General features: G+C 45.3%; 11 non-coding genes and 2 pseudogenes across 11 annotated transcripts; all 13 read left to right on the top strand.

The window, feature by feature from the left end:
• Positions 1–830: 830 nt before the first annotated feature.
• Positions 831–1,021, top strand: LOC141222941 (U2 spliceosomal RNA). The gene has a single exon (XR_012290657.1). It is a non-coding gene; the product is annotated as a U2 spliceosomal RNA (small nuclear RNA).
• Positions 1,022–2,135: 1,114 nt separating this feature from the next.
• Positions 2,136–2,326, top strand: LOC141223003 (U2 spliceosomal RNA). The gene has a single exon (XR_012290717.1). It is a non-coding gene; the product is annotated as a U2 spliceosomal RNA (small nuclear RNA).
• A 1,118-nt stretch (positions 2,327–3,444) lies between these two features.
• On the top strand, positions 3,445–3,560 carry LOC141223086 (U2 spliceosomal RNA; annotated as a pseudogene).
• Positions 3,561–4,084: 524 nt separating this feature from the next.
• On the top strand, positions 4,085–4,267 carry LOC141223028 (U2 spliceosomal RNA). Its single transcript, XR_012290740.1, has one exon. It is a non-coding gene; the product is annotated as a U2 spliceosomal RNA (small nuclear RNA).
• A 1,115-nt stretch (positions 4,268–5,382) lies between these two features.
• On the top strand, positions 5,383–5,474 carry LOC141223101 (U2 spliceosomal RNA; annotated as a pseudogene).
• A 789-nt stretch (positions 5,475–6,263) lies between these two features.
• On the top strand, positions 6,264–6,449 carry LOC141223056 (U2 spliceosomal RNA). The gene has a single exon (XR_012290761.1). It is a non-coding gene; the product is annotated as a U2 spliceosomal RNA (small nuclear RNA).
• Positions 6,450–12,582: 6,133 nt separating this feature from the next.
• LOC141223039 (U2 spliceosomal RNA) lies at positions 12,583–12,771 on the top strand. The gene has a single exon (XR_012290749.1). It is a non-coding gene; the product is annotated as a U2 spliceosomal RNA (small nuclear RNA).
• A 1,115-nt stretch (positions 12,772–13,886) lies between these two features.
• On the top strand, positions 13,887–14,077 carry LOC141222940 (U2 spliceosomal RNA). The gene has a single exon (XR_012290656.1). It is a non-coding gene; the product is annotated as a U2 spliceosomal RNA (small nuclear RNA).
• Positions 14,078–15,195: 1,118 nt separating this feature from the next.
• Positions 15,196–15,386, top strand: LOC141222939 (U2 spliceosomal RNA). The gene has a single exon (XR_012290655.1). It is a non-coding gene; the product is annotated as a U2 spliceosomal RNA (small nuclear RNA).
• A 1,115-nt stretch (positions 15,387–16,501) lies between these two features.
• Positions 16,502–16,692, top strand: LOC141222938 (U2 spliceosomal RNA). The gene has a single exon (XR_012290654.1). It is a non-coding gene; the product is annotated as a U2 spliceosomal RNA (small nuclear RNA).
• A 2,159-nt stretch (positions 16,693–18,851) lies between these two features.
• LOC141223037 (U2 spliceosomal RNA) lies at positions 18,852–19,047 on the top strand. Its single transcript, XR_012290747.1, has one exon. It is a non-coding gene; the product is annotated as a U2 spliceosomal RNA (small nuclear RNA).
• Positions 19,048–20,162: 1,115 nt separating this feature from the next.
• Positions 20,163–20,353, top strand: LOC141222996 (U2 spliceosomal RNA). Its single transcript, XR_012290710.1, has one exon. It is a non-coding gene; the product is annotated as a U2 spliceosomal RNA (small nuclear RNA).
• Positions 20,354–21,468: 1,115 nt separating this feature from the next.
• Positions 21,469–21,659, top strand: LOC141222937 (U2 spliceosomal RNA). Its single transcript, XR_012290653.1, has one exon. It is a non-coding gene; the product is annotated as a U2 spliceosomal RNA (small nuclear RNA).
• Positions 21,660–23,255: the final 1,596 nt, after the last annotated feature.

Genomic DNA, 23,255 nt, shown 5'->3' with positions numbered 1-23,255 from the left:
ACCTAAATAACTACAGGTGGTGAGATAAGCTGCACAATATAATTGACCTTTCAGTATATTGTTGCACACACACCATCTATTTAGCAAATGCCCTTGTTATCAACAGCAGCCTTTTAAACTCACCTGAGCTAACAGGTATGTGCGCTGGTTACTCTGCTGCGCTTAAAATTTCTTTTTTGGTTTGCTACAATGCCTTTTCTGAAACGTTGTCTCCTTCTGCTGGAACACTGACTTCTTTCATTTAATGCCTGCAGACTATAAAAGAGAACCCAACCCAAAAAGTTTGGTTGATTAGTCTGTGGCATTCTGTTAAACTGTTGCTTATGGCGGTCTCTGTGAGCTTCTCAGCGACATTCAGCCAGCCAGGTATCCTGCCTGCAGTAGATGGAATGTGGCAATGGAACGCTGGCTGCGCGTGTCATAATAGGCTCTGAGCCTTTATATACCTGTGCACAGCAGCAGCCACCTTCAGTCTGCTGCTGGACAGCCAGCAGCAGCAGCAGCAGGAGAGGTATGTAATCAGGAGCCCTCCTGCTAAGGGTAGACAGCTGCTCGTTCCACCCCACCCCCCGCCTTAATTGGTTCTCCTCCCTTCCAACGGTGTTGAGGCGGGTGGGAACAGCAGGGGGTGAAGGTGCTGTGTTTAAAGAGGTGGAGTTATGCAGATCTAAAACGCGTGGATTGCAGCAGCAGCAAGCCGAAAAGTGCAGGCATGTAAGGGATCTAGAGGTTGACAACATGTCTTCTTAACGGGAGTCCAGGAGCTCATCTCCACAAATGGACTTTTCAGGATCCTTGGGTGGCTCCGTAGTTTGAAACCAATTCTGGTTATCGCTTCTCGGCCTTTTGGCTAAGATCAAGTGTAGTATCTGTTCTTATCAGTTTAATATCTGATACGTCCCCTATCTGGGGACCATATATTAAATGGATTTTTAGAACAGGGAGATGGAAAAAGAGCTTGCTCTGTCCACTCCACGCATTGACCTGGTATTGCAGTATCTCCAGGACCGGTGCACCCCTTCTTTAATGCAGTTTCTAAAATCAGAAAGAATTGAATTCAATGTTTTTTGTTCATTTTGCTTGTTTGTCGGATTTTGGGATGGACTCTTTGGCTTTGCTTTTCTTCTCCTCATTGGATTTTTCATGTTCAAAGTTGCAGAAGCCAGATTACAAGCTCATTTTGGTTCAACTTCAGCAACTGTGCATTGCATTGCCATGTAATGTGATGCAATGCTATCTTTCTAGCTCTCCCTTTTTACTTCCTTTTGGATAAACAGACATATTAGGCAAGCATTTTGGAGCTTTCACCTAAATAACTACAGGTGGTGAGATAAGCTGCACAATATAATTGACCTTTCAGTATATTGTTGCACACACACCATCTATTTAGCAAATGCCCTTGTTATCAACAGCAGCCTTTTAAACTCACCTGAGCTAACAGGTATGTGCGCTGGTTACTCTGCTGCGCTTAAAATTTCTTTTTTGGTTTGCTACAATGCCTTTTCTGAAACGTTGTCTCCTTCTGCTGGAACACTGACTTCTTTCATTTAATGCCTGCAGACTATAAAAGAGAACCCAACCCAAAAAGTTTGGTTGATTAGTCTGTGGCATTCTGTTAAACTGTTGCTTATGGCGGTCTCTGTGAGCTTCTCAGCGACATTCAGCCAGCCAGGTATCCTGCCTGCAGTAGATGGAATGTGGCAATGGAACGCTGGCTGCGCGTGTCATAATAGGCTCTGAGCCTTTATATACCTGTGCACAGCAGCAGCCACCTTCAGTCTGCTGCTGGACAGCCGCAGCAGCAGCAGCAGGAGAGGTATGTAATCAGGAGCCCTCCTGCTAAGGGTAGACAGCTGCTCGTTCCACCCCACCCCCCGCCTTAATTGGTTCTCCTCCCTTCCAACGGTGTTGAGGCGGGTGGGAACAGCAGGGGGTGAAGGTGCTGTGTTTAAAGAGGTGGAGTTATGCAGATCTAAAACGCGTGGATTGCAGCAGCAGCAAGCCGAAAAGTGCAGGCATGTAAGGGATCTAGAGGTTGACAACATGTCTTCTTAACGGGAGTCCAGGAGCTCATCTCCACAAATGGACTTTTCAGGATCCTTGGGTGGCTCCGTAGTTTGAAACCAATTCTGGTTATCGCTTCTCGGCCTTTTGGCTAAGATCAAGTGTAGTATCTGTTCTTATCAGTTTAATATCTGATACGTCCCCTATCTGGGGACCATATATTAAATGGATTTTTAGAGCAGGGAGATGGAAAAAGAGCTTGCTCTGTCCACTCCACGCATTGACCTGGTACTGCAGTATCTCCAGGACCGGTGCACCCCTTCTTTAATGCAGTTTCTAAAATCAGAAAGAATTGAATTCAATGTTTTTTGTTCATTTTGCTTGTTTGTCGGATTTTGGGATGGACTCTTTGGCTTTGCTTTTCTTCTCCTCATTGGATTTTTCATGTTCAAAGTTGCAGAAGCCAGATTACAAGCTCATTTTGGTTCAACTTCAGCAACTGTGCATTGCATTGCCATGTAATGTGATGCAATGCTATCTTTCTAGCTCTCCCTTTTTACTTCCTTTTGGATAAACAGACATATTAGGCAAGCATTTTGGAGCTTTCACCTAAATAACTACAGGTGGTGAGATAAGCTGCACAATATAATTGACCTTTCAGTATATTGTTGCACACACACCATCTATTTAGCAAATGCCCTTGTTATCAACAGCAGCCTTTTAAACTCACCTGAGCTAACAGGTATGTGCGCTGGTTACTCTTCTGCGCTTAAAATTTCTTTTTTGGTTTGCTACAATGCCTTTTCTGAAACGTTGTCTCCTTCTGCTGGAACACTGACTTCTTTCATTTAATGCCTGCAGACTATAAAAGAGAACCCAACCCAAAAAGTTTGGTTGATTAGTCTGTGGCATTCTGTTAAACTGTTGCTTATGGTGGTCTCTGTGAGCTTCTCAGCGACATTCAGCCAGCCAGGTATCCTGCCTGCAGTAGATGGAATGTGGCAATGGAACGCTGGCTGCGCGTGTCATAATAGGCTCTGAGCCTTTATATACCTGTGCACAGCAGCAGCCACCTTCAGTCTGCTGCTGGACAGCCAGCAGCAGCAGCAGCAGGAGAGGTATGTAATCAGGAGCCCTCCTGCTAAGGGTAGACAGCTGCTCGTTCCACCCCACCCCCCGCCTTAATTGGTTCTCCTCCCTTCCAACGGTGTTGAGGCGGGTGGGAACAGCAGGGGGTGAAGGTGCTGTGTTTAAAGAGGTGGAGTTATGCAGATCTAAAACGCGTGGATTGCAGCAGCAGCAGCAAGCCGAAAAGTGCAGGCATGTAAGGGATCTAGAGGTTGACAACATGTCTTCTTAACGGGAGTCCAGGAGCTCATCTCCACAAATGGACTTTTCAGGATCCTTGGGTGGCTCCGTAGTTTGAAACCAATTCTGGTTATCGCTTCTCGGCCTTTTGGCTAAGATCAAGTGTAGTATCTTTTGAAAAGGCAGTTTTGTCCTTGGGCTGCCCTAGTAAATTGATGCATATTACACACTGGTTTGGTGCACTTGTTAGTACGCCAGGTGGCTCATAGAGTTATCTGATGGAAAACATGGCCCTCCAGGATCGAAGTCACTAGGCTGGGTAAGTGTGAGGGCTTTGGAGCAATGTGCCCCAGGAGTAGGCGCCCTGGTGGGAGTCCAAGCTTACTGGGACTGGGAACCCCAGAAAGACTTGGCTTCGTAGCACGCCGCACCTTTGCCAATCATACTTTCTGAGCAACCCCCCCTATTCCTGGCCTCCGGGCTAGGAAGGGGAATTTTTATAAACCCGGTCGGAGGTCCGGTCAGCTTTGGGCTGAGAAACCAACACAGGCTCCAGCTCCACTAGGGTGGCAGCCTAGATGGAAGCTGGGAGCACGAAAACGGCTCTTCTCCGGCTTCGGCTAGGGAGAGCATCGGAGATCCCTGACCCTCGCTGTGGCCTTCTGGCTCGGAGGGATGGGGATGGTTTATTGGGGACCCTCTCCTCCGGGAAGGGTCCACATGAATCCTCGCCTCGTGCGCTGTTTTGGTGTGACTTCGGTCACATTTTTCAGTGCCTTGGATGCAGCTTCAATCAAAAAAATCTGTTCTTATCAGTTTAATATCTGATACGTCCCCTATCTGGGGACCATATATTAAATGGATTTTTAGAACAGGGAGATGGAAAAAGAGCTTGCTCTGTCCACTCCACGCATTGACCTGGTATTGCAGTATCTCCAGGACCGGTGCACCCCTTCTTTAATGCAGTTTCTAAAATCAGAAAGAATTGAATTCAATGTTTTTTGTTCATTTTGCTTGTTTGTCGGATTTTGGGATGGACTCTTTGGCTTTGCTTTTCTTCTCCTCATTGGATTTTTCATGTTCAAAGTTGCAGAAGCCAGATTACAAGCTCATTTTGGTTCAACTTCAGCAACTGTGCATTGCATTGCCATGTAATGTGATGCAATGCTATCTTTCTAGCTCTCCCTTTTTACTTCCTTTTGGATAAACAGACATATTAGGCAAGCATTTTGGAGCTTTCACCTAAATAACTACAGGTGGTGAGATAAGCTGCACAATATAATTGACCTTTCAGTATATTGTTGCACACACACCATCTATTTAGCAAATGCCCTTGTTATCAACAGCAGCCTTTTAAACTCACCTGAGCTAACAGGTATGTGCGCTGGTTACTCTGCTGCGCTTAAAATTTCTTTTTTGGTTTGCTACAATGCCTTTTCTGAAACGTTGTCTCCTTCTGCTGGAACACTGACTTCTTTCATTTAATGCCTGCAGACTATAAAAGAGAACCCAACCCAAAAAGTTTGGTTGATTAGTCTGTGGCATTCTGTTAAACTGTTGCTTATGGCGGTCTCTGTGAGCTTCTCAGCGACATTCAGCCAGCCAGGTATCCTGCCTGCAGTAGATGGAATCTGGCAATGGAACGCTGGCTGCGCGTGTCATAATAGGCTCTGAGCCTTTATATACCTGTGCACAGCAGCAGCCACCTTCAGTCTGCTGCTGGACAGCCAGCAGCAGCAGCAGCAGGAGAGGTATGTAATCAGGAGCCCTCCTGCTAAGGGTAGACAGCTGCTCGTTCCACCCCACCCCCCGCCTTAATTGGTTCTCTTCCCTTCCAACGGTGTTGAGGCGGGTGGGAACAGCAGGGGGTGAAGGTGCTGTGTTTAAAGAGGTGGAGTTATGCAGATCTAAAACTCGTGGATTGCAGCAGCAGCAAGCCGAAAAGTGCAGGCATGTAAGGGATCTAGAGGTTGACAACATGTCTTCTTAACGGGAGTCCAGGAGCTCATCTCCACAAATGGACTTTTCAGGATCCTTGGGTGGCTCCGTAGTTTGAAACCAATTCTGGTTATCGCTTCTCGGCCTTTTGGCTAAGATCAAGTGTAGTATCTTTCGAAAAGGCGGTTTTGGATGTTGGCCGCCCTAGTAGATTGATACATTATGCACACTGGGGTTTAGGCGCTTGTTAGTACGCCAGGTGGCTAATATAGTCATCTGGTGGAAAGCATGGCCCCCCAGGATCGACGCCATTGGGCCGGGGAAGATCGAAAGCCCGAAGTGTGAAGTGCCCCAGGAGTGGTGACCCTGGGGTGCCTTAACTCACTGGGATTGGGAACCCCACTTGAGTTTATGGCACATTTGCACAAGCACTTCAAATTTTCTTTCTTCGCACACACCCTTATTCCGGGCCTTCTGGCCTTAGGATGGGGAATTTTTCAATTCCCGGTCGAAGGTCCGGGCAGTATTATACTGTGAAACCTTCACTATTTATTTAATTTCTTTGTCACTGTGTGTCCACTTATTCACGTGTGTCACGTCCTACTAGGATTTTGTTGGGATGCGGTTCCCTTACGGGTTCCTCTCTTGGCAGGTCTAGGGGGGGAGTGTGTGGCCATCAGGTTCCGCTCCCCCCTGAACCCCCCTGGCTCTCCTCTTTCGGGAGGAGAGCGTTGTTGGCTCCCCTCTTCTGGGAGGGGAGCACAGTCTTTGGCTCCCAGTGCCTTGCTCGGGTGAGAACTCGGGCAGGTGCTGGGGGTAAGATTGGGTCGCCTCTGGCTTCGGCTGGAGGTGGCTTTTTGTCCCTGTTCCTCGCTGTGGCCTTTTGGCTCGGAGGGACGGGGAATGGTTTGGGGGACCCTTCTCCTTTTGGAGAGGGTTTCAAGAAGACCAGCATCCTAGTGCACTTTTTTTGTGGCACTTGTCACTTTTTTAAGCGCACTCGGGTTTTGTACACGAATTCGGGCTTTCGATAAAAAAAAAAAAAATCTGTTCTTATCAGTTTAATATCTGATACGTCCCCTATCTGGGGACCATATATTAAATGGATTTTTAGAACAGGGAGATGGAAAAAGAGCTTGCTCTGTCCACTCCACGCATTGACCTGGTATTGCAGTATCTCCAGGACCGGTGCACCCCTTCTTTAATGCAGTTTCTAAAATCAGAAAGAATTGAATTCAATGTTTTTTGTTCATTTTGCTTGTTTGTCGGATTTTGGGATGGACTCTTTGGCTTTGCTTTTCTTCTCCTCATTGGATTTTTCATGTTCAAAGTTGCAGAAGCCAGATTACAAGCTCATTTTGGTTCAACTTCAGCAACTGTGCATTGCATTGCCATGTAATGTGATGCAATGCTATCTTTCTAGCTCTCCCTTTTTACTTCCTTTTGGATAAACAGACATATTAGGCAAGCATTTTGGAGCTTTCACCTAAATAACTACAGGTGGTGAGATAAGCTGCACAATATAATTGACCTTTCAGTATATTGTTGCACACACACCATCTATTTAGCAAATGCCCTTGTTATCAACAGCAGCCTTTTAAACTCACCTGAGCTAACAGGTATGTACGCTGGTTACTCTGCTGCGCTTAAAATTTCTTTTTTGGTTTGCTACAATGCCTTTTCTGAAACGTTGTCTCCTTCTGCTGGAACACTGACTTCTTTCATTTAATGCCTGCAGACTATAAAAGAGAACCCAACCCAAAAAGTTTGGTTGATTAGTCTGTGGCATTCTGTTAAACTGTTGCTTATGGCGGTCTCTGTGAGCTTCTCAGCGACATTCAGCCAGCCAGGTATCCTGCCTGCAGTAGATGGAATGTGGCAATGGAACGCTGGCTGCGCGTGTCATAATAGGCTCTGAGCCTTTATATACCTGTGCACAGCAGCAGCCACCTTCAGTCTGCTGCTGGACAGCCAGCAGCAGCAGCAGCAGGAGAGGTATGTAATCAGGAGCCCTCCTGCTAAGGGTAGACAGCTGCTCGTTCCACCCCACCCCCCGCCTTAATTGGTTCTCCTCCCTTCCAACGGTGTTGAGGCGGGTGGGAACAGCAGGGGGTGAAGGTGCTGTGTTTAAAGAGGTGGAGTTATGCAGATCTAAAACGCGTGGATTGCAGCAGCAGCAAGCCGAAAAGTGCAGGCATGTAAGGGATCTAGAGGTTGACAACATGTCTTCTTAACGGGAGTCCAGGAGCTCATCTCCACAAATGGACTTTTCAGGATCCTTGGGTGGCTCCGTAGTTTGAAACCAATTCTGGTTATCGCTTCTCGGCCTTTTGGCTAAGACCATTTGGTTGCAGCCTGATAGGTGCGAGTTCTCTGGAGGAATCCAGGCCTTTTTGCGAAAGGATTTGGCGATTTTCTGTGGTATTATACCGACAGGTTTTGAAGATGAACTTCGTGAAGAATACTATCCGAATTGGAGTGGATCCATCAGTTTCCGAGAGGAATAATGTGTCCTTCATCGTGGAGAAACTTTTGGAAGGAAAAGCTGGAGCAAAACGAGGCGACTTCTACAGCGTCAACGAGTTTCCTAAATCAGGTACATATGACGTGACTTTTGTAGAAGAAAATACCTGCCTTGATGTGTTTGAGTGGCTTCGGAGTCACACTGATGATCCTTTCTTGGAAGGGGTGTGGTTTGAACCCTTGTTTGGACTTCAAGAAAAGATTGTGTGGGTAACAGTTTATAACCCTTTTACTGAGCCAGCATTGCTTGAAGGCTTCCTTGCACGGTACTGTGATTATGTGCGTAAAGGGGAAAAGCAGTTTAATTCTTTAGGTATTTTCAACTGCAAATACAAGTTTCGGGTGAAACTGAAGAAGGATCCTGGAAGTGTGGGAGGCTTTAGACATCCTCCTGCGAATTTTTCTGTGGCGGGACATAGGGGCTTCCTTTACTATGTAGGGCAGCCTATGTATTGCAGGAAATGTTACTGCTTTGGACATGTGCAGGATGCATGTAAGAAAGGGCAATGTTGCCGTAACTGCAAAGAGGAGGGGCATGTGGCAAGTGCGTGCCCGAAGCCCAAGGCTTGTGACATGTGTGGAAGTGGTGAGCACATGTTTAAAGATTGCCCGCAGGGTGTGCCCAGGAAAACTGATAAGGAGAGGAAGAAGGAGGAGGAGGAGAGGAGGGTTTTGCAGCAGATAGAAAGAGAAACTGCTAGAATGGAGAGAGAGCAGAGGAGGCGGAGTGAAAGGTCTGCCCCTGAAACTGTGAGTCTGAGGCCTGCTTACCAGAAGGAGAAAAAGGCACCTAAAATGGAGAAGGAGCTTGTGAAAGAATTGAGGAGAATGGAGGGGCAGATGAATGCAGCGGGAGAAGGAAGGTGTCCGGATACGTTGGACTTTCAGGACGCTGTAGATGCTGCAGATTGTATGGAAACTGGGGAAGGGTCATCACACCCTTCAGATCCTGAGAATATTGAGGAGTACTTCTCCGATGAGGGTGGGGGGAGTAGAAAGTGTCACAGGGAGGGTGGTGGGGCAAATGATGAAGAAGATATCAAGGCACCGCAGCGAAAAGTGGGTGCCAAGAAAGCAAGGTGGGGTGATGGTGATGCTGCTAGCGGCTCGGAAACGAGTTGCTCGGTTCAGATGGTGGAAGAAGATAGTGGGGGTGCTGGTTAAGGTTGCCTTGCAATATGCGTGATAATGCCTATTATAAGCTTTGACTTAAGTCAAAGGCTTTTTCTTGTGAGTGGAGTTTTTGTAGTGTTTTTGTAACTTTTCTGTTTTCGTTTTTTTTAGGAGGTTTAAAAAAGGAAAAAATGGGTTTTACTATAATTTCACAAAATGTGAGAGTGTTTAAAAATAAGGCCAGGAGGGCTGCAATTTTTGATTTTTTGGCTATGAAGAATGCATCGATTTTTTGTTTGCAAGAGTGTGGAGTGGTGGATGGGGTGAGAGGAGATGAATGGTCTCATGGAGCATCTGTGTGGTCGGGGAGTGCATGTAATAAAAATGATGGTGTGGGGATTTTAGTTAAAGGGAGGGAGGTGGTTTTGAGTGATTATGTGGTGATTGATGTGGGGAGGTGCATTTTAGCAAATTTTGAGTATAAAAATGTTAAATTTTGTGTTATTAATGTTTATGCGCCGGTGGAGAAAAATGACCGGAAAAAGTTATTTGAAAAAATTAAACTTTTTGTTCCGGGAAGAATGCCTGTGGTGATTGTGGGTGATATGAATTGTGATGTGGGGAGAGTGAATGTGGATGTGTCTGGGAAAACTTTGTTAGAGTTGGTTAGTGATTTTGATTTGCATGATATGCAAAGTGTATGTAAAGTGAGGCCTTTGTTAAATACCTTCTTTTCCGAAAGTGGAAGAATACAATCTAGATTGGATTACTGTTTTATTTCAAAAAATATGATTCCTGTTGACTATAAGCAGGAGAATGTTTTGTTTTCAGATCATGTGTGCATGTCGTGTGAGTTGGATGTGAATGTGAATGGGGTGTTTGGGAAAGGTTTGTGGAAGTTGAATGTTAAGTTATTGGAGTATGAGGAAGTAAGAAAGGAATATGCAAGACGGTATGAGGAGTGGTGTGAGTGTAAAAATGGTTTTGGGAATGTTTGTGGGTGGTGGGATTGGGTTAAAAAACAGACAAAAAATTTTTTCAAAAATTTGGGTTATAAGATGGCAGCAGTCAAGAGGAGACATTTTGTGAGTTTAAATGCACGTTTAAGTTTCTTGTATAAATTGAGGGAGGGAGGGATGGAGGTGGAGGAGGATATTTTACAAGTGAAAAAGGAGGTTCATGAGTTCTTGTTGGAAAAAGGGAGGAGTATTGTCTTTAGAGCAAAAGTTGATAATTTGGAGTATGATGAAAAATGTTCACGTTTTTTTTTCAAGAAGGTTTTTGGGAAAAAGCAAAATATGTGTGTGTTGAATGGAGCAGATGGAAGCGAGGTGAGTGGAGAGGATATGTGTGAGGAAGTGGCAAAGTTTTATGAGGATTTGTATGCTGTAAAGTGGAGGGATGAGTGTTTGGAGAATGATGTTTTGAGTACGTTAGAGAGTAAATTGAATGAGGCGGAAAGAGAGAGGCTGATGGATGCTGTGACAAGTGATGAAGTATGGAAGGTTATGTGTAGTATGGCTTTGAATAAGACGCCGGGGGAGGATGGTCTTCCAGTAGAATTTTACCGCATGATGTGGGATGTGATTGGGAGTGATTTTGTGGATTTTTGTAAGTATATGTGGGAAAATATGGAGGTGGCAGGTAGTATGCGTGCAGGTATGGTTGTATTGATTCCGAAAAAGGGTGATTTGAAGAGTCTGAAAAACTGGAGGCCAATAACATTATTGAACTGTGATTATAAGATCTACGCAAAATTAATGGCAAATAGGATGCGTGATGTGATAGAGAGTGTGATTGGGGATGAGCAGTGTTGTGCAGTACCTGGGAGACGGATTCACGAGTGTGTGTGTATATTGAGAGATTGTCTATGGGATTGTATGAGCCGGAAGAAGAGTGTGTTTTTGTTGAGCCTGGATTTTGAAAAGGCGTATGATAGGTTGTCGCATGGTTTTTTGTTTAGAGTGTTGCTGAGAATGGGTTTTCCTGCTGATTTTGTTGGGAGAGTGAGAAGTCTATATACAGATATTTATAGTTGTGTTTTAATGAACGGTTATGTCGGTAGGAGAGTGAATGTGCATTCGGGCGTGAGGCAGGGGTGTCCGTTATCCCCTGTGGCTTTTATTTGTGCAATTGAACCTTTGTTGTGTATGTTGAGGAAGGATAAAGTGGTTCGAGGTGTGCAAGTGCCGGGAGGTGGAGGAAGAGAGTGGAAGGTGAGTGGTTATATGGATGACGTGTGTGTATTATGTGATTCTGAATGTTCGGTGAGGCGGGTGAAGTTGTTAGTGTCTATCTTTTGTGGTGCATCTGCATTTAAAGTGAATTGGGAAAAGAGTGAGTGTAAGGTTTTTGGAAGTGGTATTTTGAGTAAAGATGTAGGTGTGAACGTAGTGAATGGGCCCATTAAGGTTTTGGGAGTGAAGTTTTCACAAAGATTGGATGGGAAAGAAAGTTGGGATGACGCGAAAGAGAAGGTTGAAAAGAAGTTATGTTTTTGGAAGTTGAGAAGCCTTACTTTCTTTGGAAAAATCTTAGTCATTAAAAGCGTGGTGTTGCCTATTTTTTTATATGTTGCAGTTGTGTTTCCACCAGGTTATATGGTTTTGAGAGGATTGAATAGGATTTTGTTTGTTTTTTTGTGGAATTCTAAAATGGAGAGGGCGCGGAGGGAAGTGTTGGTGAAGCGTATGGAGAAAGGTGGTTTGGGTTTTCCAAATTTAGAAGTTTTTTTGGGTGTGAATATTGTGGTGTTTGTGCTGAAAGTGATTATGGGCGATGGAAAGTTTTCATGTATGTGTGGATATTTATTTGGGGCTTATTCTTTTCGTTTGAAGTGGAGAGAGAGGGATTTGCGGTGTCCGGTTGCTTTTGAGGTGCCCGTGTGGTATGTGTGGGTTTATAAGTTTTTGGTGAAGTATGAGTTGTGTGATGTGGATGTGAGGTTGTTGGGAAATAAGAAGGCTGTGTACAGGATGATTGAGTGTAGAGAAATGGAGAGTGGAATAAATTTGGTGAGAGGGTGTGATGTGCAAAAAGTATGGAAGAAGGTGCGGATGGGTGGTATGACAAATAAGCAGAGTGAGGTTGTGTGGCAGTCTTTGCATGGAGTTTTGCCAGTAAGAGAGTTTCAGAGGAATAGAGGTTTAGTGAGGAGTGAAACGTGTCCAAGAAATGGCTGTGGTGGAAGGGAAAGTGTGTTGCATGTTTTTTGGAATTGCCAGTATGCTAGAGATGTGATTGGGAGAATGGGGCCTTTGTGTAAAGAATTGTGTGGTGTGAATTTGTTGTCCTTTGAGTTTTTTATGTTTGGTTTGGGAATATGTGATGGGACGAAGGAAAGAGTCTTGTGGTTGATGCTTGCGTGTATAAAGGAAGTGTTATGGGATGTGAGGAATGTGTATGTGTTTAAAAGGAAGGAAATTGCTGTAAAGGATAGTGTGAAGGTGATTATGGGGAAGATGTATGTGTGTTTCCTATGGGACAAAAAGAGGAGAGGGGAAGTGGATGCGGAGGGAATATGGAAAGTTAAGAAGTGGAGATATTTTGTAAATACTTCTTGATCTTGTTTTCTGTGTAAGGTTTAAAAAGAAGAAATAAAAATTTTCCGGTGATGATGGGAGCAGCATTTGTGTCGTTGAGATGATGCAGCTGTTTGGAAGGAAGTTCCTTTGGTCGTGACTATAGACCGTGGATTTCCCCATCTGAGGGAAGAAAAGAAAAAAAAAAAAATCTGTTCTTATCAGTTTAATATCTGATACGTCCCCTATCTGGGGACCATATATTAAATGGATTTTTAGAACAGGGAGATGGAAAAAGAGCTTGCTCTGTCCACTCCACGCATTGACCTGGTATTGCAGTATCTCCAGGACCGGTGCACCCCTTCTTTAATGCAGTTTCTAAAATCAGAAAGAATTGAATTCAATGTTTTTTGTTCATTTTGCTTGTTTGTCGGATTTTGGGATGGACTCTTTGGCTTTGCTTTTCTTCTCCTCATTGGATTTTTCATGTTCAAAGTTGCAGAAGCCAGATTACAAGCTCATTTTGGTTCAACTTCAGCAACTGTGCATTGCATTGCCATGTAATGTGATGCAATGCTATCTTTCTAGCTCTCCCTTTTTACTTCCTTTTGGATAAACAGACATATTAGGCAAGCATTTTGGAGCTTTCACCTAAATAACTACAGGTGGTGAGATAAGCTGCACAATATAATTGACCTTTCAGTATATTGTTGCACACACACCATCTATTTAGCAAATGCCCTTGTTATCAACAGCAGCCTTTTAAACTCACCTGAGCTAACAGGTATGTGCGCTGGTTACTCTGCTGCGCTTAAAATTTCTTTTTTGGTTTGCTACAATGCCTTTTCTGAAACGTTGTCTCCTTCTGCTGGAACACTGACTTCTTTCATTTAATGCCTGCAGACTATAAAAGAGAACCCAACCCAAAAAGTTTGGTTGATTAGTCTGTGGCATTCTGTTAAACTGTTGCTTATGGCGGTCTCTGTGAGCTTCTCAGCGACATTCAGCCAGCCAGGTATCCTGCCTGCAGTAGATGGAATGTGGAAATGGAACGCTGGCTGCGCGTGTCATAATAGGCTCTGAGCCTTTATATACCTGTGCACAGCAGCAGCCACCTTCAGTCTGCTGCTGGACAGCCAGCAGCAGCAGCAGCAGGAGAGGTATGTAATCAGGAGCCCTCCTGCTAAGGGTAGACAGCTGCTCGTTCCACCCCACCCCCCGCCTTAATTGGTTCTCCTCCCTTCCAACGGTGTTGAGGCGGGTGGGAACAGCAGGGGGTGAAGGTGCTGTGTTTAAAGAGGTGGAGTTATGCAGATCTAAAACGCGTGGATTGCAGCAGCAGCAAGCCGAAAAGTGCAGGCATGTAAGGGATCTAGAGGTTGACAACATGTCTTCTTAACGGGAGTCCAGGAGCTCATCTCCACAAATGGACTTTTCAGGATCCTTGGGTGGCTCCGTAGTTTGAAACCAATTCTGGTTATCGCTTCTCGGCCTTTTGGCTAAGATCAAGTGTAGTATCTGTTCTTATCAGTTTAATATCTGATACGTCCCCTATCTGGGGACCATATATTAAATGGATTTTTAGAACAGGGAGATGGAAAAAGAGCTTGCTCTGTCCACTCCACGCATTGACCTGGTATTGCAGTATCTCCAGGACCGGTGCACCCCTTCTTTAATGCAGTTTCTAAAATCAGAAAGAATTGAATTCAATGTTTTTTGTTCATTTTGCTTGTTTGTCGGATTTTGGGATGGACTCTTTGGCTTTGCTTTTCTTCTCCTCATTGGATTTTTCATGTTCAAAGTTGCAGAAGCCAGATTACAAGCTCATTTTGGTTCAACTTCAGCAACTGTGCATTGCATTGCCATGTAATGTGATGCAATGCTATCTTTCTAGCTCTCCCTTTTTACTTCCTTTTGGATAAACAGACATATTAGGCAAGCATTTTGGAGCTTTCACCTAAATAACTACAGGTGGTGAGATAAGCTGCACAATATAATTGACCTTTCAGTATATTGTTGCACACACACCATCTATTTAGCAAATGCCCTTGTTATCAACAGCAGCCTTTTAAACTCACCTGAGCTAACAGGTATGTGCGCTGGTTACTCTGCTGCGCTTAAAATTTCTTTTTTGGTTTGCTACAATGCCTTTTCTGAAACGTTGTCTCCTTCTGCTGGAACACTGACTTCTTTCATTTAATGCCTGCAGACTATAAAAGAGAACCCAACCCAAAAAGTTTGGTTGATTAGTCTGTGGCATTCTGTTAAACTGTTGCTTATGGCGGTCTCTGTGAGCTTCTCAGCGACATTCAGCCAGCCAGGTATCCTGCCTGCAGTAGATGGAATGTGGCAATGGAACGCTGGCTGCGCGTGTCATAATAGGCTCTGAGCCTTTATATACCTGTGCACAGCAGCAGCCACCTTCAGTCTGCTGCTGGACAGCCAGCAGCAGCAGCAGCAGCAGGAGAGGTATGTAATCAGGAGCCCTCCTGCTAAGGGTAGACAGCTGCTCGTTCCACCCCACCCCCCGCCTTAATTGGTTCTCCTCCCTTCCAATGGTGTTGAGGCGGGTGGGAACAGCAGGGGGTGAAGGTGCTGTGTTTAAAGAGGTGGAGTTATGCAGATCTAAAACGCGTGGATTGCAGCAGCAGCAAGCCGAAAAGTGCAGGCATGTAAGGGATCTAGAGGTTGACAACATGTCTTCTTAACGGGAGTCCAGGAGCTCATCTCCACAAATGGACTTTTCAGGATCCTTGGGTGGCTCCGTAGTTTGAAACCAATTCTGGTTATCGCTTCTCGGCCTTTTGGCTAAGATCAAGTGTAGTATCTGTTCTTATCAGTTTAATATCTGATACGTCCCCTATCTGGGGACCATATATTAAATGGATTTTTAGAACAGGGAGATGGAAAAAGAGCTTGCTCTGTCCACTCCACGCATTGACCTGGTATTGCAGTATCTCCAGGACCGGTGCACCCCTTCTTTAATGCAGTTTCTAAAATCAGAAAGAATTGAATTCAATGTTTTTTGTTCATTTTGCTTGTTTGTCGGATTTTGGGATGGACTCTTTGGCTTTGCTTTTCTTCTCCTCATTGGATTTTTCATGTTCAAAGTTGCAGAAGCCAGATTACAAGCTCATTTTGGTTCAACTTCAGCAACTGTGCATTGCATTGCCATGTAATGTGATGCAATGCTATCTTTCTAGCTCTCCCTTTTTACTTCCTTTTGGATAAACAGACATATTAGGCAAGCATTTTGGAGCTTTCACCTAAATAACTACAGGTGGTGAGATAAGCTGCACAATATAATTGACCTTTCAGTATATTGTTGCACACACACCATCTATTTAGCAAATGCCCTTGTTATCAACAGCAGCCTTTTAAACTCACCTGAGCTAACAGGTATGTGCGCTGGTTACTCTGCTGTGCTTAAAATTTCTTTTTTGGTTTGCTACAATGCCTTTTCTGAAACGTTGTCTCCTTCTGCTGGAACACTGACTTCTTTCATTTAATGCCTGCAGACTATAAAAGAGAACCCAACCCAAAAAGTTTGGTTGATTAGTCTGTGGCATTCTGTTAAACTGTTGCTTATGGCGGTCTCTGTGAGCTTCTCAGCGACATTCAGCCAGCCAGGTATCCTGCCTGCAGTAGATGGAATGTGGCAATGGAACGCTGGCTGCGCGTGTCATAATAGGCTCTGAGCCTTTATATACCTGTGCACAGCAGCAGCCACCTTCAGTCTGCTGCTGGACAGCCAGCAGCAGCAGCAGCAGGAGAGGTATGTAATCAGGAGCCCTCCTGCTAAGGGTAGACAGCTGCTCGTTCCACCCCACCCACCGCCTTAATTGGTTCTCCTCCCTTCCAACGGTGTTGAGGCGGGTGGGAACAGCAGGGGGTGAAGGTGCTGTGTTTAAAGAGGTGGAGTTATGCAGATCTAAAACGCGTGGATTGCAGCAGCAGCAAGCCGAAAAGTGCAGGCATGTAAGGGATCTAGAGGTTGACAACATGTCTTCTTAACGGGAGTCCAGGAGCTCATCTCCACAAATGGACTTTTCAGGATCCTTGGGTGGCTCCGTAGTTTGAAACCAATTCTAGTTATCGCTTCTCGGCCTTTTGGCTAAGATCAAGTGTAGTATCTGTTCTTATCAGTTTAATATCTGATACGTCCCCTATCTGGGGACCATATATTAAATGGATTTTTAGAACAGGGAGATGGAAAAAGAGCTTGCTCTGTCCACTCCACGCATTGACCTGGTATTGCAGTATCTCCAGGACCGGTGCACCCCTTCTTTAATGCAGTTCCTAAAATCAGAAAGAATTGAATTCAATGTTTTTTGTTCATTTTGCTTGTTTGTCGGATTTTGGGATGGACTCTTTGGCTTTGCTTTTCTTCTCCTCATTGGATTTTTCATGTTCAAAGTTGCAGAAGCCAGATTACAAGCTCATTTTGGTTCAACTTCAGCAACTGTGCATTGCATTGCCATGTAATGTGATGCAATGCTATCTTTCTAGCTCTCCCTTTTTACTTCCTTTTGGATAAACAGACATATTAGGCAAGCATTTTGGAGCTTTCACCTAAATAACTACAGGTGGTGAGATAAGCTGCACAATATAATTGACCTTTCAGTATATTGTTGCACACACACCATCTATTTAGCAAATGCCCTTGTTATCAACAGCAGCCTTTTAAACTCACCTGAGCTAACAGGTATGTGCGCTGGTTACTCTGCTGCGCTTAAAATTTCTTTTTTGGTTTGCTACAATGCCTTTTCTGAAACGTTGTCTCCTTCTGCTGGAACACTGACTTCTTTCATTTAATGCCTGCAGACTATAAAAGAGAACCCAACCCAAAAAGTTTGGTTGATTAGTCTGTGGCATTCTGTTAAACTGTTGCTTATGGCGGTCTCTGTGAGCTTCTCAGCGACATTCAGCCAGCCAGGTATCCTGCCTGCAGTAGATGGAATCTGGCAATGGAACGCTGGCTGCGCGTGTCATAATAGGCTCTGAGCCTTTATATACCTGTGCACAGCAGCAGCCACCTTCAGTCTGCTGCTGGACAGCCAGCAGCAGCAGCAGCAGGAGAGGTATGTAATCAGGAGCCCTCCTGCTAAGGGTAGACAGCTGCTCGTTCCACCCCACCCCCCGCCTTAATTGGTTCTCCTCCCTTCCAACGGTGTTGAGGCGGGTGGGAACAGCAGGGGGTGAAGGTGCTGTGTTTAAAGAGGTGGAGTTATGCAGATCTAAAACGCGTGGATTGCAGCAGCAGCAAGCCGAAAAGTGCAGGCATGTAAGGGATCTAGAGGTTGACAACATGTCTTCTTAACGGGAGTCCAGGAGCTCATCTCCACAAATGGACTTTTCAGGATCCTTGGGTGGCTCCGTAGTTTGAAACCAATTCTGGTTATCGCTTCTCGGCCTTTTGGCTAAGATCAAGTGTAGTGGCTCCGCGGGCAGGTCCATGTCTCGCTTCTTCCTGCTTCCTCTTTGGAGGCGACTCGGCTGGGACAAGTGGGACAGCTCCTTCCCCTACAACTGGACGACGCCATGGTTCTACGGAGACGTCGTTCGATTTGTGGGGGAACATCAACTGGAGGGACTCAAGCCCGACTTGTGGAAGCCCAAAACTATCCACAAGCTCATCAGAGCCAAGGATGACGTGGAGAACATCACAGGACTTCACCAGGACACGCTGGAGACTGTGTGGACAAATGTGTCGTCTGACAGGCTGACCAACGGGCACAAGGACTTGTCGTGGATGGCGATTCAGGGCGGACTGCCCGTCCGGTCATTTATGCATGCCCGGAACCTGTGCAAGACCCGGTACTGCCCAAGGTGCCCCTTCGTGGAGGAAACATCTTTGCACACTTTTTGGGACTGCGGATTTGCACAGCGCCTGTTGACTGCCCTTGAGGACGACCTGAGGAACTCTGTCCCCAGGGCGAGCCTATCGCACCATTCTGTGCTTTACGGACTCTTCCCTGGGGTTCATACCGTCGGAGCCATCCAGGAGGCTTGGCGCCTTATGAACTGCTTCAAGGATGCCGTTTGGGTCGCCAGGAACCGGCTCATCTTGAGGAGGAAGAGGATGTCCATCCAGGACTGCCGCAGGCTGATCCACAGCCTGCTCAGAGACTATTCCATCGTGGACGGTCCGGAGGACGAGGATGAGGACTAAACCCCTCCTCCCCCTCTCCCCTTATGTGTCTTGTCTTTCAATAAAGCTTCGGGCCTGTGATTTTCCCCTCCCCATCCCCTTTTTCCCAATCCCCATCCCTTATCACGGTTCGTTGTACTGTATTGATTGACATGCTTTTTCTTTCAGATTGAGTGTTTTGTGTAGCATAGGGGTGTGATGTGTCTAGTTAGTGCGTCGTATCCTCATGCTATGTAAATATGATGTAGAATTCTGTGTGTACTGGGCTGCGGCACTGTACACTGTCTGTTAACTTATTTTTTGTGCTAATAAAAGATATATTCAACCAAAAAAAAATCTGTTCTTATCAGTTTAATATCTGATACGTCCCCTATCTGGGGACCATATATTAAATGGATTTTTAGAACAGGGAGATGGAAAAAGAGCTTGCTCTGTCCACTCCACGCATTGACCTGGTATTGCAGTATCTCCAGGACCGGTGCACCCCTTCTTTAATGCAGTTTCTAAAATCAGAAAGAATTGAATTCAATGTTTTTTGTTCATTTTGCTTGTTTGTCGGATTTTGGGATGGACTCTTTGGCTTTGCTTTTCTTCTCCTCATTGGATTTTTCATGTTCAAAGTTGCAGAAGCCAGATTACAAGCTCATTTTGGTTCAACTTCAGCAACTGTGCATTGCATTGCCATGTAATGTGATGCAATGCTATCTTTCTAGCTCTCCCTTTTTACTTCCTTTTGGATAAACAGACATATTAGGCAAGCATTTTGGAGCTTTCACCTAAATAACTACAGGTGGTGAGATAAGCTGCACAATATAATTGACCTTTCAGTATATTGTTGCACACACACCATCTATTTAGCAAATGCCCTTGTTATCAACAGCAGCCTTTTAAACTCACCTGAGCTAACAGGTATGTGCGCTGGTTACTCTGCTGCGCTTAAAATTTCTTTTTTGGTTTGCTACAATGCCTTTTCTGAAACGTTGTCTCCTTCTGCTGGAACACTGACTTCTTTCATTTAATGCCTGCAGACTATAAAAGAGAACCCAACCCAAAAAGTTTGGTTGATTAGTCTGTGGCATTCTGTTAAACTGTTGCTTATGGCGGTCTCTGTGAGCTTCTCAGCGACATTCAGCCAGCCAGGTATCCTGCCTGCAGTAGATGGAATGTGGCAATGGAACGCTGGCTGCGCGTGTCATAATAGGCTCTGAGCCTTTATATACCTGTGCACAGCAGCAGCCACCTTCAGTCTGCTGCTGGACAGCCAGCAGCAGCAGCAGCAGGAGAGGTATGTAATCAGGAGCCCTCCTGCTAAGGCTAGACAGCTGCTCGTTCCACCCCACCCCCCGCCTTAATTGGTTCTCCTCCCTTCCAACGGTGTTGAGGCGGGTGGGAACAGCAGGGGGTGAAGGTGCTGTGTTTAAAGAGGTGGAGTTATGCAGATCTAAAACGCGTGGATTGCAGCAGCAGCAAGCCGAAAAGTGCAGGCATGTAAGGGATCTAGAGGTTGACAACATGTCTTCTTAACGGGAGTCCAGGAGCTCATCTCCACAAATGGACTTTTCAGGATCCTTGGGTGGCTCCGTAGTTTGAAACCAATTCTGGTTATCGCTTCTCGGCCTTTTGGCTAAGATCAAGTGTAGTATCTGTTCTTATCAGTTTAATATCTGATACGTCCCCTATCTGGGGACCATATATTAAATGGATTTTTAGAACAGGGAGATGGAAAAAGAGCTTGCTCTGTCCACTCCACGCATTGACCTGGTATTGCAGTATCTCCAGGACTGGTGCACCCCTTCTTTAATGCAGTTTCTAAAATCAGAAAGAATTGAATTCAATGTTTTTTGTTCATTTTGCTTGTTTGTCGGATTTTGGGATGGACTCTTTGGCTTTGCTTTTCTTCTCCTCATTGGATTTTTCATGTTCAAAGTTGCGGAAGCCAGATTACAAGCTCATTTTGGTTCAACTTCAGCAACTGTGCATTGCATTGCCATGTAATGTGATGCAATGCTATCTTTCTAGCTCTCCCTTTTTACTTCCTTTTGGATAAACAGACATATTAGGCAAGCATTTTGGAGCTTTCACCTAAATATCTACAGGTGGTGAGATAAGCTGCACAATATAATTGACCTTTCAGTATATTGTTGCACACACACCATCTATTTAGCAAATGCCCTTGTTATCAACAGCAGCCTTTTAAACTCACCTGAGCTAACAGGTATGTGCGCTGGTTACTCTGCTGCGCTTAAAATTTCTTTTTTGGTTTGCTACAATGCCTTTTCTGAAACGTTGTCTCCTTCTGCTGGAACACTGACTTCTTTCATTTAATGCCTGCAGACTATAAAAGAGAACCCAATCCAAAAAGTTTGGTTGATTAGTCTGTGGCATTCTGTTAAACTGTTGCTTATGGCGGTCTCTGTGAGCTTCTCAGCGACATTCAGCCAGCCAGGTATCCTGCCTGCAGTAGATGGAATGTGGCAATGGAACGCTGGCTGCACGTGTCATAATAGGCTCTGAGCCTTTATATACCTGTGCACAGCAGCAGCCACCTTCAGTCTGCTGCTGGACAGCCAGCAGCAGCAGCAGCAGGAGAGGTATGTAATCAGGAGCCCTCCTGCTAAGGGTAGACAGCTGCTCGTTCCACCCCACCCCCCGCCTTAATTGGTTCTCCTCCCTTCCAACGGTGTTGAGGCGGGTGGGAACAGCAGGGGGTGAAGGTGCTGTGTTTAAAGAGGTGGAGTTATGCAGATCTAAAACGCGTGGATTGCAGCAGCAGCAAGCCGAAAAGTGCAGGCATGTAAGGGATCTAGAGGTTGACAACATGTCTTCTTAACGGGAGTCCAGGAGCTCATCTCCACAAATGGACTTTTCAGGATCCTTGGGTGGCTCCGTAGTTTGAAACCAATTCTGGTTATCGCTTCTCGGCCTTTTGGCTAAGATCAAGTGTAGTATCTGTTCTTATCAGTTTAATATCTGATACGTCCCCTATCTGGGGACCATATATTAAATGGATTTTTAGAACAGGGAGATGGAAAAAGAGCTTGCTCTGTCCACTCCACGCATTGACCTGGTATTGCAGTATCTCCAGGACCGGTGCACCCCTTCTTTAATGCAGTTTCTAAAATCAGAAAGAATTGAATTCAATGTTTTTTGTTCATTTTGCTTGTTTGTCGGATTTTGGGATGGACTCTTTGGCTTTGCTTTTCTTCTCCTCATTGGATTTTTCATGTTCAAAGTTGCAGAAGCCAGATTACAAGCTCATTTTGGTTCAACTTCAGCAACTGTGCATTGCATTGCCATGTAATGTGATGCAATGCTATCTTTCTAGCTCTCCCTTTTTACTTCCTTTTGGATAAACAGACATATTAGGCAAGCATTTTGGAGCTTTCACCTAAATAACTACAGGTGGTGAGATAAGCTGCACAATATAATTGACCTTTCAGTATATTGTTGCACACACACCATCTATTTAGCAAATGCCCTTGTTATCAACAGCAGCCTTTTAAACTCACCTGAGCTAACAGGTATGTGCGCTGGTTACTCTGCTGCGCTTAAAATTTCTTTTTTGGTTTGCTACAATGCCTTTTCTGAAACGTTGTCTCCTTCTGCTGGAACACTGACTTCTTTCATTTAATGCCTGCAGACTATAAAAGAGAACCCAACCCAAAAAGTTTGGTTGATTAGTCTGTGGCATTCTGTTAAACTGTTGCTTATGGCGGTCTCTGTGAGCTTCTCAGCGACATTCAGCCAGCCAGGTATCCTGCCTGCAGTAGATGGAATGTGGCAATGGAACGCTGGCTGCGCGTGTCATAATAGGCTCTGAGCCTTTATATACCTGTGCACAGCAGCAGCCACCTTCAGTCTGCTGCTGGACAGCCAGCAGCAGCAGCAGCAGGAGAGGTATGTAATCAGGAGCCCTCCTGCTAAGGGTAGACAGCTGCTCGTTCCACCCCACCCCCCGCCTTAATTGGTTCTCCTCCCTTCCAACGGTGTTGAGGCGGGTGGGAACAGCAGGGGGTGAAGGTGCTGTGTTTAAAGAGGTGGAGTTATGCAGATCTAAAACGCGTGGATTGCAGCAGCAGCAAGCCGAAAAGTGCAGGCATGTAAGGGATCTAGAGGTTGACAACATGTCTTCTTAACGGGAGTCCAGGAGCTCATCTCCACAAATGGACTTTTCAGGATCCTTGGGTGGCTCCGTAGTTTGAAACCAATTCTGGTTATCGCTTCTCGGCCTTTTGGCTAAGACCATTTGGTTGCAGCCTGATAGGTGCGAGTTCTCTGGAGGAATCCAGGCCTTTTTGCGAAAGGATTTGGCAATTTTCTGTGGTAATATACCTACAGGTTTTGAAGATGAACTTCGTGAAGAATACTATCCGAATTGGAGTGGATCCATCAGTTTCCGAGAGGAATAATGTGTCCTTCATCGTGGAGAAACTTTTGGAAGGAAAAGCTGGAGCAAAACGAGGCGACTTCTACAGCGTCAACGAGTTTCCTAAATCAGGTACATATGACGTGACTTTTGTAGAAGAAAATACCTGCCTTGATGTGTTTGAGTGGCTTCGGAGTCACACTGATGATCCTTTTTTGGAAGGGGTGTGGTTTGAACCCTTGTTTGGACTTCAAGAAAAGATTGTGTGGGTAACAGTTTATAACCCTTTTACTGAGCCAGCATTGCTTGAAGGCTTCCTTGCACGGTACTG

This window comes from Phyllobates terribilis, unplaced genomic scaffold (assembly GCF_046119375.1).
Source record: "Phyllobates terribilis strain yellow unplaced genomic scaffold, ASM4611937v1 Scaffold_366__1_contigs__length_1906876, whole genome shotgun sequence".
Taxonomy (NCBI): domain Eukaryota; kingdom Metazoa; phylum Chordata; class Amphibia; order Anura; family Dendrobatidae; genus Phyllobates; species Phyllobates terribilis.
The sequence above is the reverse complement of the archived record's forward strand: the minus strand, read 5'-3'. Positions and strand labels throughout refer to the sequence as shown.